Source organism: Bombus pascuorum, chromosome 17 (genome assembly GCF_905332965.1).
Source record: "Bombus pascuorum chromosome 17, iyBomPasc1.1, whole genome shotgun sequence".
In the NCBI taxonomy this organism is placed as follows: Eukaryota; Metazoa; Arthropoda; class Insecta; order Hymenoptera; family Apidae; genus Bombus; species Bombus pascuorum.
The window spans coordinates 176,516-196,697 of NC_083504.1; the positions used below are offsets into that span (position 1 = coordinate 176,516).

At 31.7% G+C, this 20,182-nt stretch overlaps 1 protein-coding gene and 1 non-coding gene across 2 annotated transcripts in view; one reads left to right on the plus strand and one right to left on the minus strand.

The window, feature by feature from the left end:
- The window catches only part of LOC132915422 (uncharacterized), a 383,223-nt gene that overhangs the window by 25,269 nt on the left and 337,772 nt on the right, over window positions 1-20,182 (plus strand). The gene's annotated exons all lie outside the window — the stretch shown is intronic.
- Window positions 4,206-4,314, minus strand: LOC132915571 (U6atac minor spliceosomal RNA). Its single transcript, XR_009659915.1, has one exon. It is a non-coding gene; the product is annotated as a U6atac minor spliceosomal RNA (small nuclear RNA).

Consider the following 20,182-nt stretch of genomic DNA (forward strand, 5'->3'; position numbering starts at 1 on the left):
ATGATAAGTTCATAAAACTGATATTAACGTCTTTTAATTCGTGTATCATCTTCCCAAGTTTTCGAATTAAGTGATCGTATATACAAATGTATGGACTAATAATGACTCATTAAAAGGATAACAACATAAACATATACATATATACATACATGCTCTCCCTCTCTTTCTATGTGTGTGTGTGTGTGTGTGTGTGCTATTCTTTTAAAGAATCATTACTAATCCATACATTTGTGTATACCATATATATAATATATTATATAAGTTATAATATACGTTGTAATCAATTTGTAGAAGCTAAATATATCGGATAGTCTAAAAGTCAGTGTACCCATGATTTTTTAGACACTTTCGATAGTCGGACAAGGATATATTTCGAATAAAAGTTTATCAGCTTTCTATCTACTACAAACTATAATATTATCAATTTCAAAACAAGTTTTCCTTCCATGAAAAGTCCAGGTCACCTATATTTTTTTATAAATGGAACAATGCATTTTTTTACACTCCATTCAATGCACTTTTAATTTTCTACAAAAAGATATTATGGTAGTTTGGTCCGAAAACCATTACTTTAACGAATATTTTAGCTTTAATGTTATAAAATTTATCTCATGAAAGACAAGGGAAACATAAGAACAGAAAACTTTTATACGATAAGTTGCACAAAAATGCAGTTAAAATATCTTTTAAACTAATAATTTTTCAACCTAATACTTTTTTGCCAAAAATTTATAAATTCATTGAATGCCGTATACAAAAGTGTATTAATCCATTTTAAAAAATGTAGGTGATTTTGATTTCTCATTGAAGTAAAATTTTGTTTAAGTTCTTAACATTGCATTTGTAGTTGGTGGGAAGCTATTGGACTATTACGACTATTGGAAGTGCCTGAAAAATCGTGGGGACTAATTTTTAGACCATCCTGTAGATTGAATTAAATCAGATATCGCGATTTGCTGTCGCCAGTAAGATATAATACCACTGAAATGAAATATACGAAATATTTAAAGTAAAGAACAAGAGACGTAGAAAAATTAGATCGACTCAATAACAGAACAATGTTTCACGAGTTGCGGAAATATTGTTTCGTGTGAAAATATGACAAAATTCGTTGTGAGAAGAAATCGTAGTTGATACAACACTGAAATATGTATTCTCGTAGACATAGAAGCAAAGTTCAGGCATAAAATAATATGGGAGGATTTTTACAATTCGAAGATACTAACAATAATTAATGTGTAGGTTGAACTCAAGCTGCCCGATTTTGATGATTTTTTAATATGTGGCGAGAGGCGTCATTGTGAGTAACGTTTTCCTATACATGTTGTTATTAGTTGTTTCCGAGATACATCTTCGCAAAAAACTTGGTATCAACACAGTAAATTCTGTCCATAGTTGTGCATGTGTGGCAACGTAGGCATCAATATTGGTCGCTGGCCGCCGAACGCTTATCTTCTGTTTATAAACGAGGGTCGGGCGTGTTTAAGGGACCCATACACAACGTGCACATACGAGGCTGCAAGAAATGTTTGTTATAACTCACTTAAAAGTGCGATGTTCACTTTTGGGTTAATTTTTACAAATATGGCCATAGGTTTGGGTAACAGACAACAATATAATTTGTTACTATTTTACGGAAGCGTTGCAGGCCGCTTCAGCCGAGTTTGAAAAACTAGTTCAAACCCAAATTCAATATATTGATGATATCTACCTTTAACTGAATTAGAAGTTGTAACCGACGTTTCTTACGACCTCGCATATGCTCGTTGTGCACGGAGTCTTTAACGGGCTCGCTTGACCCTCATTTATATAGAGGAGATAAGCGGCCGGCGGCCCGAAACCATTACTGATACATACTCTATCACAGACGCACAACTATAAGCGGAATTCACTATAGTAGCACCGACAGTTTTTTGCAAATATGTATGTCGAAAATTAAGGCCGATCGCCAGTAACATGTGTAGGAAACATGTGTCAACAATGTGTAGGAAAATTATCGAAATTGGAGATCTGTATATTTATGAAAACATCTTTTATATGGATATGTATAGTTATTAATATATCTTGGTGAAACCCTGATAACGAGATATGACGAAATTTTTTACCTAAGTATAACAAATTATTCCAAATGATTCGACGTTACGTAAAAATTATCTTGGTGATTGTTGTAAATCTGCGATTTACAATATTAGAGAAGATATTGCTGAAAACAATGTGTGAATTTTTGTTGATAAGATAACAGATAAAATAGACCGAAACATAGCCAAATTGATAATTGAAAAAATCTCTGAGAATCAAATATTGGTTTCCCATATATTTTTTTTTAAGGAATTAAAACAAAGAAGTTACGCATCTGCGTAAATTAGGCAATACGAATACTATGGTCAGATGATAACGAAGAAACAGTGTTATTGTTGATAACAGATGTAGGTATGATGAAAGCTGGAAAAAACCTGAAATATTTTATGCAAACATGATGCATCTAACGTGTATAATTGATGAATTATATAGAGGTGAAGGAGAAGTACGTTTACATTTCCCATTAGTAAATAATGTAGTACCTTCTATTAAAAAAGTATTTATAATAGCACCACTTTGGATCGAATGTTATCGTAGAATGTTAGAGAACATTCTATTATCACTTGAACCAATTTCAACGAGATGAGATACTTGGCTTGAGACAGCTATATTTCATACCACGCTGGTATTTGGGAAATATTAAAAATGTTGTTAAATATTACGATGCGAATGATGTGCTAGTAATTAAAACACCACAGGATGTTCTTCAGAATGCATTGCTGATTCAAAATCTAATGTTTATCAAAATCCACTGTGGCGGCACTCGACACTAACTGGCGTCGAACGACGGCAGCACAGTGGTCAGCACCTTAGGTTACGTTCGGGACTCGGGTTCTCAAATCCCGGGGACCGGAATCCGATTTTTCTTCCACGACCCAAGAAATGAGAAGAAAAAATGCTGCAATACCCAGCAGCGACACCGGCAACCCGCAGTATATAGAACACCTGTCCCACTCTACACACGAGCAGTAGCGCACTATCACCACAACTATACCGGCCAGACAGCAACAAACAAACATGTACACCTCTCACCACTTTGGGATTTTCTTGGACAATGTAAAGAAACTAGAAACAATTGGAATGTCTTTCACTGAATCGGTGAAAGTGTAACGACCGACACTGATAGATATTTCAGAAGCATTCCTGGAACTTGTGCAGTCAGAATTGTATCAAAATGGAATGCAGTTTTAGCAAGAAATACCAAATTCCAAATAATTTAGAAAGTTAATGAAATTTTTCGAGGTCAGACAATTGAAGAATTGGATGAGGTTGAAGTATGCTATTGCAGCAAATTTAAATATGTCTCGATTACGTCTTATGATGATAAATGCTCATTCTCAGCTTATATATAAGGTGATCTTAAGCGATAAACGTTATCAATTAATGCTCAATAATCTTGAAAAAATACTCGTAACTTATTGTAATTTAAATTGTAATTGTTAACTATTACATTTAAATAATAAAATTAATATAGCATACTTTCTGTATATATTGCATATATTTATATACTCTCGTATATGTTGACATATTATTAACACATATTCAGCGTACGTTATTTGTACATTTTGACATATTTTATTGACGTAAACATCCGCAGTCTAACTGAGCAGCAAGTTCAAATCAAACTGTATATACTTGTACGAAATTGATTAATTAACTGATGTATTAGAAAATAATAATGAAGAAATTGTTATTTATGAGGTTATTCTATCCACGTTGTTCTGCTTTGTGCTGTTTAAATTGTTTATACAATCGACAGTATCTTACTATTCGATTATGATTGTATGATTATGTTTTTACTCTCTCCCGCTCTGTTCGCTCCTTTATAAGCATTACCCCTTCGCAATAGGAACGGACTGCGAGGAACTCATGTTGCCCCTCAGCATCGTTTTCATAACTAACATGGGGTTCAATCTCTCGCCAATCGCTAGTCACAGAATACGACGAGGGACCTCCCACGCCGGACAAAACTCCAGCGTGTGCTGGGCCGTGTCCTTGTACTCTCCGCAGTGATGACAGGTGTTCATCACCTCTCTTCCGATTTTCTGTAGGTATTTCTCGAATACTTCGTGTCGTATGAGCACCTGCGTCATCCGGAGGATAGCGGAAGTCCTCCGCGGTCCTGCCAAAAAATCTGGTAAGTGCCGCCGAAAGGCGACAGTGCCTTACCATTTATATATGTGTTCCATCCTTGTCTAGGGGAGTGCTAAACGTCTCTTTCCTTTCATATTTCAAAAAAAAATTTTTTTTTTTATATTTTCGTGGAGGAAATCTTCATAGACACCCCACCACTCTGTGGGCTAGTGGAGGCACAGAGTAGCAAAGCGTGCCGGATTTTTACCGACTAAAACCTCCACGGGCCGGGACCCAGTCGCCAAGTGACCCTCAAACCCTGGGGGGTGCTTCCCCAGCACCCAGGTGCTTCCCCAGCACCTCCAATAATACCAAACACTCGCAGAAAGTACTACCACACATGCAAGCAAGCAAAGCTGTGCTTGCCTGTTGTGTATTACTTCCCTAAGAGAGATTTTGGTTTTTCATCCCTTGAAAATATATCACCAGGGTGAGGATTCGAACTCGCAACGCGTCGTACTTCACTCCTGAGCCCGAACGAGCGTAACTGCCTGTCCCGCCAACCTTCTAGTTGATTAGAAAGTATTTGATTCTTAATGTGGCATTGTATATCAGTAAGTATTCTAATTGTTGTAGAAGAAAGTTCCTTAGTGGTTTTAGCGTTTATTAAATCAAAATTGAGAATGTTAGGCTCAATTTTAATTTCAGCAATAATAGCTCAAGTAGGTATAAGGCATATATATTACATATGTGTGTGTGTGTGTGTGTGTGTGCGTGCGCGTGCGTGTATGTATGTATATATATATATGTAAACTCCCTAGAGTTCACGTGTGATATAGGGACTCTTTCTGTTTACGGATAGCACGACTTTCTTTGTTTCACGGACAGAGCGACTTTTTTTTTGTTTTGCGGACAACCATTTTGAGAGACACTCATTTCCCAAACGGACGGACAGAGAGCAACATCAGAGATAGACAAAATCACAGGATAATTATTTAAAACATTGAAGATTGACGGAGAAGATCGGTAACTCAGGACGTTGAAAATCGATTCTCGTTTTTCAGGTAGACATTGCATAGAACTTGTTATTTATTTTTTACTGTTATAGATTGGTATTAATTGTTGTTTATTTCTGTATTTCATTTAAGTATTTTCACAATCAACTCACAATAAATTATCTTGAGATTTACGACATTACATCTATATATATCTCGGGTTGTAGTTAGGTTTAGGGGCGTGTAACGAATCTTCATTCGGACTAGCCATCGTTGTTGTACAATAGAGATTATACTTACTGGTATAAATATGATTTTTAAAGAGTTTGACAAATAACCGTGGTGATTAAACACTCGAGATATTAATGACAATGTTCTTAGGTTCAATAACGAATCCACAGTCAACGGGGTAACTCTTTGTTAAACGTAGAATATATTTTGAAGCATAAAGTAACATTCGCTGTGACGCTCGGTATATATTGCTCGTAAAAACGATGTGAAAACTCTCCAAGATGATCGCAAAAATAAAAGATTGATGAAAACTTTCCTCTCCTTAAGATCGCGTTCGTTTTGTTGTATATTGGCCTGGGATACCAACAAAATTCCAGCCGCCGTTGCAAGGCAGTCCCGCGTAGCGGCGACATCGCTCCTGCTCGCAGTTTGATTGTTAATACAACGTGTGTCCCATAATATTGGCACTTCTCTGTTAGGTAAAAGCATCCATCCCATGACCGTGGCTACGTTCAGCGACCAGTTGTGTCACCCTGAGCCCAAGCCCACTGTCACAAATCTCAGGCAAACATAATCGGATTGAATCATAACAGCTACTTTTAAGTTTTATTATTTAAATACAGCTATAATAAATAGTTTAGACTATAGTATTGGGGATCTTCCCAAAAATTCCAAAAGAAAGACGCCGATGTCCCTTCATCTCCGACATATATATATAAAACTTAGTAATATATATACTATATTTAATAGTATAGTATAATATTATATAGCATATATATTACATATATTTAGTTATTGTATATATACAATTAAGTTAAAAAATACACTAAATTCTTCCAGAAACCATTGTCAGTATTAACGTTATGAAGAATTTTTATAACTTTTAATACATGGAAAAACAAAACATTTTAATACGTAAATTTTTACACATATTTTGCTTATTTTCTAGTAATTCATTAGAAAGACCTCAAGGCTCCCTACTCGAGGAAACGATCAGTTCATCTCCTAATGGAACGTATCAAATATAGGAGTGCCGCCTAATAAAGGGACAGGACGTGATTTTTAATCCATTTGCGCCTATAAACGTAAAGCAGCATTCATCGCTGTAACTATGCTTCTGCACATGTTAAACATTCCATTTGTTGAGTTGCTAAGAGACAAATTTAAAAAAATTTCAATTTTTAGACATTTTTAAAAAATAACTAAAAATGTTTTCTTTCTTAAGCATCATTGTTATCCAATAAAATTACATTATTTAACAGAAACAACGTTATAACTTAAGATAGCAATCATAATAATATTTAGTAAATCAAACAAATATTTGCTTTGGTTCCATTCTTTAAGCGTTGTTTTGAAAACTATGAATTTGCATGAATATTCGCTCTCTGGTTATATATTTTCTAGCAACATTCTTTCAAAAATCTACGTTATTTATTTGAAGATGAAAAGATTCTATGAATCAAGGAAAAGGAAATATAAAAAAAGCCAAGTTCTTATTTCGTATTTTTATAAATTATTTCTTTAAGAGAAAGAAAGTGAAAAATGTGTTAAAGAATAGAAGAAGAATTTTGAAAGTAGATTTAAAAAGATAAATAGACCAAAGAATATAAAATCAGTGTACTAACATCGGAAAATATAAACGAAGAAACTGTTTGCGTAGTTTGTTTAGGGATCATTGATGAATATTGGATTCAATGGTTATAATAGAATGGCTTCTCGAGTGTTTTCGGTGACTATTTTTATGATCGTTGTAAATTATTTTGAAGCTGCCCTGCGTTACTTATTTTCGCTATATCCGATATTAGGTGCCATTCTATGGTTTCTATTCTATTCTTAGGTTCCTTTAAAATCAATAACCAACGATTAATGTCAATTTAATCTAAATATTATGAAAATTTTATTTATCTTATTTCTTTACTTTGATTTCTATTGTAGTTGATCTGTAATTAATGCAAAATATACAAAAACAAGACAGTATTTCTTTCGCGTATCTAAGGAAAACCATAAGTGTCCACTAATAGGGAAACTCCCCCTAGGCCAATTACATTGCTCCCAACAATGTCCAAAAAAGCTATAAAAAGTTATGAAGTTACTGAAAAAAGTATTTTAAAATGGGGTGTGAAAAATAATTACTGAAAGGAGTTTAATTCCATCGCATCAATTTGGCTTCAAGAATAAATACGCCACGAACAAGTACGTAAGGTAACAAACAAGATCATCAATGCACTGGAGCTAAAACAGTACTGCACTATCCTATTTTTGGACGTTGAAAAGATATTTGACAAAGTATGATGTAGGAGACTTCTTGACAGAATTAAACAAAACTTCCCTGTTGAGAAATTTCTGTTTGTTAAATTATACTTTGAAAATACATAGAATATTCTTTGCTGAGTATCAGAAACTCTTTCAGATTTACATACTGTCAGTGCTGGCGATACTCAAAGTTATGTTTTCATAACTACATTGTACACTCTGTATCTATACAGTCGATATACTGGCCAGCTCTAAAAATACTTTATTTTAACATTCGCGGATGATACTGTAATTCTAGCCACCGAGCTAAGGCTGTATCAACATTATTGCAGCAACACATACGATTGCTGGGACACTAGTTAAATTAGTGGAAGAAGGGTATACTGGCAAATGTAATTACATCACCTTCACGTTAAGGAAGGACAGCATACCCTTCCACTTACAAAGAATTTTAGGCATGAAAATAACATGATATAAAACGGAATCCATAAATTTATATAAAAGAAATTATAAAATGATTTGTTAAATATAATATTATTATATATACATAATTTTTTATGTTTATGTGAAAAGCTTCAATTAACTAATCAAATTGCAAACAAAGTTAATGTATACAATGTTAGCAATTCTTATTTAGAAACATAAGTTATATAATGCGTTAATTTTTTTGTTTGCTATTTAAGTTTCTTTCTTAATGTGTACACAAACGTGTGATTATATTTGAACCTTTTCGATACGGTTGAATTTTGGGCAGTTTCTCTGTACGGTAGAATTTGACGCGAATTCTATGCAAGCACATTGGAATGAAGTTTTTGATAATTAAATTATAATTTTCTTAAAGATATGATGCACATACTTTAACTTTAATAATTTACTTTAATAATTAATAATACAATTGAGTGTGATATATTTTAAAGCACGGTACGACACATAGACCCACGCCACAATTCTCACACTCATAGCGCGATAGTATTTTTCAAATTGCTCTTTGATTTCTATTTTGAAGCAACATTTTCAGGTTGAAGATTCTAAAAAATTATAAGGATACGGATCGGCATGTTAAAAAGAACATCTAATAATGGTATATTTATTTTAACGGAAAGCAACAATTGATATCTGACACTGGCGTATCAGGAACAAAGACTATATATTCTGCCTGTATATTGTTAACATTGTTATAAAACATTGCGAGGACAAGAAAAGTGTGAAGCAAGACAAATGAAAAAGATCAATTAATTCAAAAGATGAGCTAATGAGTCAGTAGAGTGAGTCACTATAGTGGTGCATCGTACCTAAGAGGTTAAGGATATCCTATTGTAGATTTAATTGGCAATATATCGCATGTCATACATCTTTTCATCTGTACTTTAATGGTAAACACTCACGATTGCGCAATTATCGTATAGGCAATGTGTCAGAGAAAATTAGAATTTTCGGAGAAATTTTCCACAAGAGCTTCGATTTATTTATAGATTATTATCCTATAGATTTCATAAAAAGAATTATGCCTGTGACGTTAGGAAATGTAAAAATTAATATATAATTTCAGATGAAAAACTTGTAATTAATAAATTATAAATTTAAGCATCTTTACATTTATCTGTAAATATTGGGTTGGCAACTAAGTGATTGCGGATTTGTCATTAGGTGGTATTAACAAAATCCGTAATCATTTAGTTGGCAACCCAATAATATTTATTTCGTCGTAGATGTCTTTAGTACGATTAGTTATAGGTTTATAGTGATCAATGAAAGTGTTGGCACAGATTGACTTGTTTTGTAAACTTTTATATGAATTTGTTAAAAAAATACAATTGTTTGTTTAACTTTTTTGTAAAATATAAGAAGTGGAGGTCGAAAACACTTATGGTATTGATTTTGCTTTTTACGATATTTATGAACTTCTATTCTGAATAATTCTTGTAAGGAATTTTTGTTTCTATAACGATTTTTATTTTGGTTCTTATACACATTGCTTCTAGATTAATTATTTACAAACGTTATTATTTCCGAGACACTTCTAGAATTGTTTCTTGTATCGATTTTATAGTAATTGAAACATTACGTTTCTATAAAAACAGTTCAATATACATATATCTTTTATTATTTAGTTTTATACTTTAGAGTGGCAAGTTATTTTGCCAAAGAATGAAATAAGGCATCGTATGTTTTACAAATTTACTCAGCATTTTAGAAGAAAATCTAGTCCATGCATATACCTAGTGTATGTCTTTATCGTTGTTCGTTACTATTGGGTTGGCGATTAAGTGCTTGCGGATTTTGTCATTAGGTGGCATTGACAAAGTCCAATATATAATAGCTAACCCAATATATGTTACACTTTACGAAAAGGAATATTCATATTTATAAATCATATATAAATCATATTTATGATTATAGGGATATGTATAATTTTATGTGCTAGACTAGATTGACCGCGTAGTAGTTATACATGTATGTGAATATGAGTGTATGGAAGTATGTGCGGCGCCTCGAAAACAAAGGAATGTAAACTGTTCAGTTAATAGTTTGGTATGGAAGAAGGTGAGACGCGTGCAAGTATGTATCGATGAATATCTTTGAAATTGTTTATTAAATAAATATATAACTATTCTAATATAAATTCTAAGTGTAAATTTAGTGTTCCTATACCATTATTTTGGCAATTAAGATCCAAAATTCTTAACAATGATTTTTATATCTTATTAGTATTTTATAACAGTAATAAGTAACTGAATTTATTAGAAATTTGTTTCGAAATATTAATTATACATATTATCTTTATGTCAAACTTACTCTGTAAAAATGAAAGAAGAAGAGCACGATCTACGACATATGTCGATATGGATCAATGTGAGTTACCCGAAATATAGAAATGGAAAGTCGATGACGAATATGTTTACTCATTTTGCATATGTTTCCTGTCTAGCTAAAGGTCGATAAAACCGTGCCGTGTTCGTTCCGTGTTCCGGCTATGCTTCGGATTAGGTTCGGTCTCCATAGTTTTAAATCAGAGTTGGACAAAAAGTAATCTGGTTGATTAACGATTATGACTAACGTAAAATCATGTTCATAATTAATGATCACGATTATTAAGTAATCTAGCAATCATGATCAATGAATAACTGAAGTAATCAAAGCAAACGTAATCAGTAGACATGATTAACTCAGAAATTTGATATGTATTATGGTAGTTATAATGATATCGAACAGCTTTTATAAAATCCACATTTGTTGAATAATTCAACGAAAAAATATTTACATAGTAAATGAATATAAATTATGATCTTGGTGTGCGAGTGGGAGTACAGTACGCTTTTAATATGACTTTCATTAAAAATACTTCATCCGAGAGTCCATGCGCCTCTTTCGGTTCCTTCTCCATCGTTGCATAATAAAAGGATAGTCTCTTCACGGCTGCTGACGTTGGTAATGGCGTATTATGACGTATAAGAAAAAAACATTTCTTATCGAAGCATTCTGATATGGAAGATATAAACCTTGCTGTTTTTCACATAACAAATGTATTAGGTTGTCCGACAGGTTTCTTTCGTTTTATGAGGAAATAATAGACGCACAACGTTTTTTGTTTTATATTATTTTGTCGAATTACGTACGATCCATTTTGTTCTGTTGAGATAAACACCGCGACATTTCACAGATTTAGTTTCACGTTTGTATGAAGGTGCATTTTTGTAAAAAACGCGTTTGCGAAAGAAAGACACTTTCCGGACAATCTAATATTATAGAATTTCTAACTCTGCCCTAGATGCAGGTAAAGTAGTTTCATTATAAAGTAGTTGAATTGGAACTGAAGCTCATATGAATACAATCAAGTTTTCTGACAACTAAGTGATTGCGGGTTTTGTCATTACCACCTAATGACAAAACCCGCAATCACTTAATTACCAACTCAATAGTATTGAAAAGTTTCTTTTTGAGATGACTTCTGTAGGGAAGCTCTTGCTTCCAAGCGTTTTCACTCTACAGAAGTTTTATGCCTTTTGTATTATTGCAATGTTTCTTTTTCATATTGCCGTTTAGGATGCACGAAAAAGTTAAATAATGAATTTCCAAAACAGCTTATTGAAACATTCTTCGGTTTACAGTTTAATCTAAACAATTTTACCACAACTCGTTTCACTTTTCTCTGATAAATACGAGGTGGTATTATTTGTTTGTAGTAGCCGCTTTTGCCGGTATTAGTTGTGGTGATAGTGCGCTATTGCTATAGTGTGTAGAATGAGACAGGTTCTGCCGCGGGTCGCTGGTATCGCTGCTGGGGTACTGCTGCATTTTTCTTCTCATTTTTGATGCCGCGGAAGAAAAATCGGACTCCGGTCCCTGGGATTTAAACCCGGATTACGAACGTTCGTAACCTAAGGCGCTAACCATTGCGCTTCCGTCGTCCGACACTAGTTAGTGTCGAGTGGTGGTATTTTTGCTGTCGAGTGCCGCCACAAATATTTACAAAATTTACTATCTACGGTTACTGAAAGTTTTATTTTTGTACCTCCGGAATTGTCATCGATACGCTGTTTTCTATTACTCGATAACGATATTTTATTTGATAATGAACATGTCGGATTGACAAATTCGGGATATTCTTCATTATTCAAATAAAGTCGTCCAAATAAAGTTGAGCAAATCAATATACTATACATAAAGTATCTATTAGTTAATAAGATAAATTATACCAAGTAAACCATACTTTATTCTTTATACTATTTCAGTGTGAGGCACTATTCCAACTGGCAAGCTTGTTTGCAATAAAACAAAAATCACGACTATGTGTTAGACTCAGAATATTAACAATAATATTCATTCCCGTTTACTCGCTTAGCAATTAATGATATTAAGGTGCGATAATAAATAAATATCACACATATTAGGTTGGCAACTAAGTGATTGTGGGTTTTGTCATTAGGTGGTATTGACAACCCATGTAACTATATACAACGTTGATTCTGGTAAAAGGTAACTTAATCATTTCGTCAACGATTAAAAATTATGGATTAATAATTACAGAATACAGAGAAATATTCATGAAATTTCTCTTCGTGACATATTAATTGCTTTTGAGGACGAAATTTTCCTTCTTCTCGGTTTAGCCCACAACATTATGTAAATTAAATCGTTTTCTCTTCCTTTGTTGCTCTATTTCTTCTTCCTTTTCTTCATCCAGAAGTATCACTATTATAGCTAACTGTAAGTTTTCAATTAAAAATGACATTTTGTTGTATGTTCTTTTATAATGCTTGATTTCGAACTGAGTGGCACATTTATCTCGAGTACGTTCCCGACGGTCCCCGATCGTCCATAAATATTAACGCATAAACGCCCGGTCACGGAACGGACGCGGTACGGTTGCGTATAAATCGACCTTAATTCTGCTTAGGCGACACCGGAAGTAAGAACAAGTTACGCGTCACGAAATCACGATACGTCGGATGCGTCGACACACCTCGATTGTCGACGTAGCGCGACGTCGAGAGATTGGCGAAATAAATTCTTATTTCTTATTCTGTTTGCAAGATGATACTTTGAACATAATTTTTTATTGGATGAAAGTTACTTATGTTAAACATCTTAATGTATGTAATATATGTATCTTATAATGTATAATAATAATCATATATCTCTACATCTTAGGTTAATTTTTACATTAATTTTTATACTCGTATGTATGATTTAATAGACATTTAAAACATCTTTTCAAATGATTAAAATTCTTTCATATATTGCACATTTTATGATCGTTGTCGTATAGTTATTGGATAATTGTTGTACAATTTCAATATATAGAGGAACGTAGCTGAATTAGAAATATTTAATACAAGTTCATGTAATTAATTTTTTGGTTAAAAGTTTATTAAAACCAAAGCAGGAATTCTTACATTTTCCTTTAGTGTAGATCATTACAATATTTTCTTTAAGTAATGGAAGAAAAGTATTTGAAAAACTATCGTAAACATTTTCAATTACTGCAATGAACCGGGAAATATCAGTTTGCTTTAATAAGAATACAATAATATATTGAATGCGTAATAAAGAAGATTATATATAATTATATATACTTAAGTAGATAAGTAAACAGATACTACCAATGTTATAGATTGTTTTGGAAAGTATTTGTACCACTAGTGTCTTCCATAAATTAGGTGATCATCCGTTTAACAACAACAACAAAAATTCTTTTTCAAATTAGTAATGAAATTATGACAAACAATGCTAGAAATTAAAAATACACGTGTACCTATATCTAATTGTTAAATATAGCAACACGTTAAATATAGGATTTCTACAATAAAAATGTTATTCGATGTAACATTTGTTATTATATTGATTAGCTTGAAAGGCGGTGCACACATTATATTTAGTTTTATATTTCAGAAGTTAGGGTTACATATTGCTTTTATGTTCGGCGATGACGGCATCGTAATTCAACTGAAATAGATCCGAGAATATGTATAAGTCGGTCAGAATTCACAACACCTATAGATCATTAAAGTGTTCCTGAAATATTTATTATCACACGTAAATACATTATTCATGAAATAGTTATTACTTCATAGCATTTTAACTAATGCCATTAAATCCATTCATTAACTTTTCGGTGTAGCTGCATATTGTATAAATAATTGTTGGTCTTAATCATTTTCTCTAGCATAAAGAGGACATTAAAAAATAATATTTGTAATAAAAATACAAATATTATCTCGATAATCCGAGATTATACGATAAAAGAAAAAGTGTTATACTATGTATAACTTTTTGTTAAAATTGAAAGTGTTAAAATGCAATTTTTGCATGTGTCTTAATACGACCTCTATCTTTTTCAAATTCCTCGATTCTTTTTTCTTTATCTAAATAGAAGCAATTTTATGGCATAGTTACAAATTTTTCACGCTTAATGAGTATACTTTGGATTTTGATGCATTTATACGAAACTCGATGTAAAAATACATAATATTTTCAAAGCAGAGTACTCGTCATAATATTTATTAGGTGAATTAGTAGATAGTAAAAATTCATAGGTGAAATTTACATAAAAATTAGCAATCTGATAATAACATAAAACGTATACTTTTAAAAGTTAAATTAAAAGAAGTATAAAACTAACATTCCAGTAATCTTCGAACAAGGTTAAATTAAATCGGTAAATTGCATGGAAAACTTTTTCCTCACAATGTACATACATGTAAATATATGTATATATGAAATATTCAAAACGTAGAGCTACTAAAAGTAGGACTTACGCAATGATGTTTTTCTCACATACATGAGAAGTCACCTACGAATGGTAGCTGAAATATTTTCAATTATGTCGAAAACATAAGTGTCAAACATAAGTTGAATATTTCCGAGCCGGGCACTAATAATATTAAAATAACATAAAATAAACATTTAAAGATCAAATTTGCTTAATATATTAATCGGTGGATCTCGAGATGCTCTATGAAAAAATATTGATCTACTTATACCAAAAAACTGTTAAGCAGATATTTTAACTTCTGTTTTGTAAAATTTATCGTATGACAGACAAGATTATTTCCTTGTTAAAAAGTTCAAATATCTATTAATTTAATAGCTTTCCGACTTCTGTAGATCAATAATACTTTATAAAGAATATCGATTTACATCAATTAATCAAAATGCATTAAAAAGTATATGATTGAATTGAAAAGAGCAAAATTGATTGTTACATGACATTTACGCTCCTACCTACAGAAAACTAATATCATTAGCAACACTTTCCAATCTAATTGTATAATATGTTAGCTGACTCCCTGTATACGCGTTTTAGTGATTTAACCGATTTAGAAAATTTAGATCGAAATGTTTACCTATCAGAATTTCAGAAACAGACAATTTACACAGAAGCTGCAATAAATCGCTCCGTTTAAAACAAACGAGTTCCAAGGAACGCGTGTGCGCTATATTTATCGCAATCACCTGAAGAGATCGAAGGTTGTCTCTAATAGTTTTTGCCGTGTTTTTTAACACTAGAACTAGCGGCATTTAAGACGCTACGTCTTAAATAGCTATATCTCTACCAAAGCCAGTCGAAACGACTGGTCTTTAAAAAATACGTAATAGTAAAATATTTTTATATTTATTGATCTATTATTATCTTACAAAAGGAATTCCATGTTCTGAGATTATAAAAACTATATAATAACAACTTTAATAATAACAATAAGTAGAATAATGAAAAATATTCAGTACCTTTGGTAACAAGAGTGTTAAAATAAATTTCCATTGGTAAATATAAGAAGTATAATATAATAATGTAATAATAAGCGTAATAGAATAAATTAAATACAAATAAAACTTAAATTATTAGGTAGAAAATTTATCATTCGTCACATTTCTTACAAATGTAAACTTTCTTCTGCGTGAATTTTCCGCATACATATTTTTTACAAAGATTGCAAATGGTGGTGATCTTATTGTTATTATAGTACCCTATCTGACACCATCTGCGTGAATAAGGTGAGTTCTTTGACGTACTTCGGATCTCAGATGCTCTACGTTCTATCCGTGATTTTTCATTGTCAGCGGCAAGTTCATCTGCTAATAGAAACATAAAATCTTTTCTGGATATCTGCTCACCTGTGCTTTTCTTATATAAAATCCAGGCAATTATGCCAGCTAAATTTAAAATATTAAAAAATACTTGAAGTGGCCATCTCCTTGATCCTAACTTCATGCTATATTTTTTTGCCATTTAGTCTGCTATATCAACCGCAAATTTTGTTTTATTATAAAATTCGACCGTTCGAGGTAGGTCCTTTTCGCTTTTTCCTAAATAAGGAAATCCATTTACAACATACTTTGTTTGAATATCAGATGCCAAGCAAAATTTAATTCCGAATTTGTCGGGTTTATTATATAACTTTATGCTGGTTATAGTCGTATCTTTTGAAACACAGGCAATGAATACTGGTTACGTTGATCTAGTCATCGTTGACTCGCGTTGCTTATTTAATAGCGGTTTGTGTGACCCCAATCAGAAACGTAGATTGTCGCCCTTATTATGCAGCTCGCGTTGCTTAACACTGTTACGGTTATGAAGGATAGTCCACACGGTACAATCAGTTTCTTGACTCTATGAAAGAACGTTGAGATTTTTATTGCATTTTAAAACGTGACTGATATCGAATGATACAGTTCTAATAAACGCATTTTTAATTGGTTAGAATATAAAAAAATATATGTAGTTAATCTTTTCAATATCGAGTTTGTTGTCAGCCTGTGAGAAGAAATATTTTTATTAGTTACGAACAGTTGATTATAAATCGGAAATGATAACAACACATAAGAAAGATAGAAAAGTCTGACTAATGCGTACTTTTACTGACAGTTTCGAAAGAAGCGGAATTTTTATAAAATTCAAAACTTATGGCTCCATTAGATGTGTGTTTCTTCGTTATAAATTTTAAATATTTGAAGCATACTCTATTGCATGAAACAATTGAAAATACAAAAAAGTTATGGAAATGTCAAAAAACAAATGAAAATCAATAAATTAAAGTTTTTCGTCAATTTATAAACGTTTTGTTTAATTTAGTTCTCTCAGAATAAATACAAATTAATAATTGTGTGTATGAAAAATATCGTACAATTTGAACGTTCTGTCCAAAATTAAATTATATTCGATTCGTATGATTCCGTCTCTGCTCTCCTATTACTTGTAAGTGAAAAATATTTATGCAAATAATTTATTACGGTAGATACATGGCACCAGAATGTATTATTTATGAAATACCATCCTTTAATTTTCAAATTATTATTATATCAAATGTTCTTTGTATTTTTATTATGTCAAATGTATTCCAAATTGAAAAAATGTAATTTCTTCGATCTAATTTTTATTTAATGTTCATAATAATTAAATGTATCGAAATAGCTTCGCTGTTTAAAAGATTTTTATCATCAAAATAAGGAAGGATGGACACTAGAAAAATTGTACCTTTTAATTTTTAATTACTAATTGTATACATGTTACCTACACACATAGACACTATTAGTCAAAAGTTTGTTCTATGGGATCTAAGAAATTAAAGAACAAATCAATTTGAATTTCTGTTGTTTCAGAAAATTCTTTAGTTAAAAATTTATTAGAATAAAAAATTATCATTGTACATGTGATATTTCTGGCATTAATTTCAAATAAATATATAACAATAATTAGGAGAAAATGATGGTATGTAAATTATTGTAAATGAAAAAAATATAGATACAACAAGGAAAGTCATACTAAATTTTTGCTAATGTATAGCATAGTTGTTTGTTTGTATCAGTCTTTAGCGTCAATACCACATTGATTAACTTTATAGTAATGAGACAAGTCTCGGCTAAGCTGTCAAATATAATAAACGGAATTTTTAATATTTGAAAGCCACAAGTAAAAAACACGATAAGTCACATTTCCTATTTTGTACGCAAAATTATTTTAAAAGCGTAACACATTGGCAACTAATTCTACAACAAAATTATCTCGTTTTTTTCACCTTTTTGAACATTTAAAAAATATAAATAACATTAGCAGAGAGAGAGAGAGAGAGAGAGAGAGAGAGAGAGAGAGAGAGAGAGAGAGAGAGAGAGAGAGAGAGAGAGAGAGAGAATAAGAGAAATTAAAGTAATAAAACAACTAAATTAAAATTATTTAAGACTTACAAAATATTGCGAATTTATCATCCATTTTCAAAAGACTTGTATCTTGGAATGTATCAGGTTATTACCTTTTTTAACTTTTTCATATTAAAATATTTCTTCTTAACCATCAAGCGACATAAAAATCAACGAATCAACAAAAATCATATTTTTATCGTGTTATTTATTTTTTTTTATATAAAAAGTTGAAGGTTCCTATAGAATAATAATTTTACTATCAAATCCAAAAAATCGTAAAGTTTGAAGGATGATTACTTTTTAACAATTCACTCTGAATTCTTCGTTATTTTTTCAGATTGTCGAACGGTTAATTAAAAAGCGAAGGCACTTTTTCTGCTTTTCTTCTCTTATAGCACATGCACGTTTAAACGGAATTTCGAATTCCACGATCGTTAAAATTAGACGTTGACGAGGTGCGAGTATTCGCATCGGAACATCTCGTACGGAATTCGAAACACGCGAACCGATTGCTTTGGCCGCCCTCTATGCGTTGAATACATCGGGGCTAAGGGTCTGCCACAAATCCGAAATAGAAGTGAAATTTCTCTGCCGCATGTCGCAACGGCTACGGCGATTCACGTGTTTCCAGAAATTAATCTTTGTACGGTAATTTAATCCGGCAAGCATTTACAATGAAAGTTGCTACGCTATCAGATAACTTTAGTTAACCAGTTGGAGCTGGTCGCTGCGGATGCGATCACCGGGGGTTTGGAAATTGCTTTAACTTGTTATTTGAGATCCTCGATAGACGAATTAAGGGTTCGATTTAACTAGAAGAAGCGAGAAGTTGTTTCGCTAGGGATTCGATTTTCTATTATAATTGGAAATTAGCTTTTGGATAGAAAAAGAGCAAAGTGACTTAATTGAAGATAAAAATGATGAGAAATTTATAAATAAATAGATTGTAAAGTAGCTCGTACAATTTATAATTTATATTATGAAAAATTTGAAAATTACAGGAAAAAAATATGATAAGTACATTTTTGTTGATTTCCTGATTTTAATGTCACTTTATGACTAAAAGAGGATTTTGATATATTGAATATATCAATATAATAATATTTAAGACGTCGTAGATGTCTTTAAAAATAATGAAAAATTAGTATTTAGTATTATAAAATTAATGAAAAAAATTAGTTATAGGTTTCTAGTGATCAATGAAAGTGTTGGCACAGATTGACTTGTTTTGTAAACTTTTATATGAATTTGTTAAAAAAAATACAATCGTTTGTTTAACTTTTTTGTAAATTATAAGAAGTAGAGGTCGAAAACACTTATGGTATTGATTCTGCTTTTTACGATATTTATGAACTTCTATTCTGAATAATTCTTGTAAGGAATTTTTGTTTCTATAACGATTTCTATTTTGGTTCTTATACACATTGCTTCTAGATTAATTATTTACAAAACGTTATTATTTCCGAGACAGTTCTAGAATTGTTTCTTGTATCGATTTTATAGTAATTGAAACATTACGTTTCTATAAAAACAGTTCAATATACATATATCTTTTATTATTTAGTTTTATACTTTAGAGTGGCAAGTTATTTTGCCAAAGAATGAAATAAGGCATCGTATGTTTTACAAATTTACTCAGCATTTTAGAAGAAAATCTAGTCCATGCATATACCTAGTGTATGTCTTTATCGTTGTTCGTTGCTATTGGGTTGACAACTAAGTGATTGCGGATTTTTTTATTTGGTGGTATTGGGTATTTATTGCTCGCTGAAAATTGAGTTAAGGGGAAGACAGTGCGGGTGAAACAGGATGTGAGATGCTGATGGCGGATAGATTTTTAGATACACGGCGTGTGATATCATAAAAGATATAACTTAGAAAAAACGAAGCTGGCACCCCGCTGGGGGTAGCCA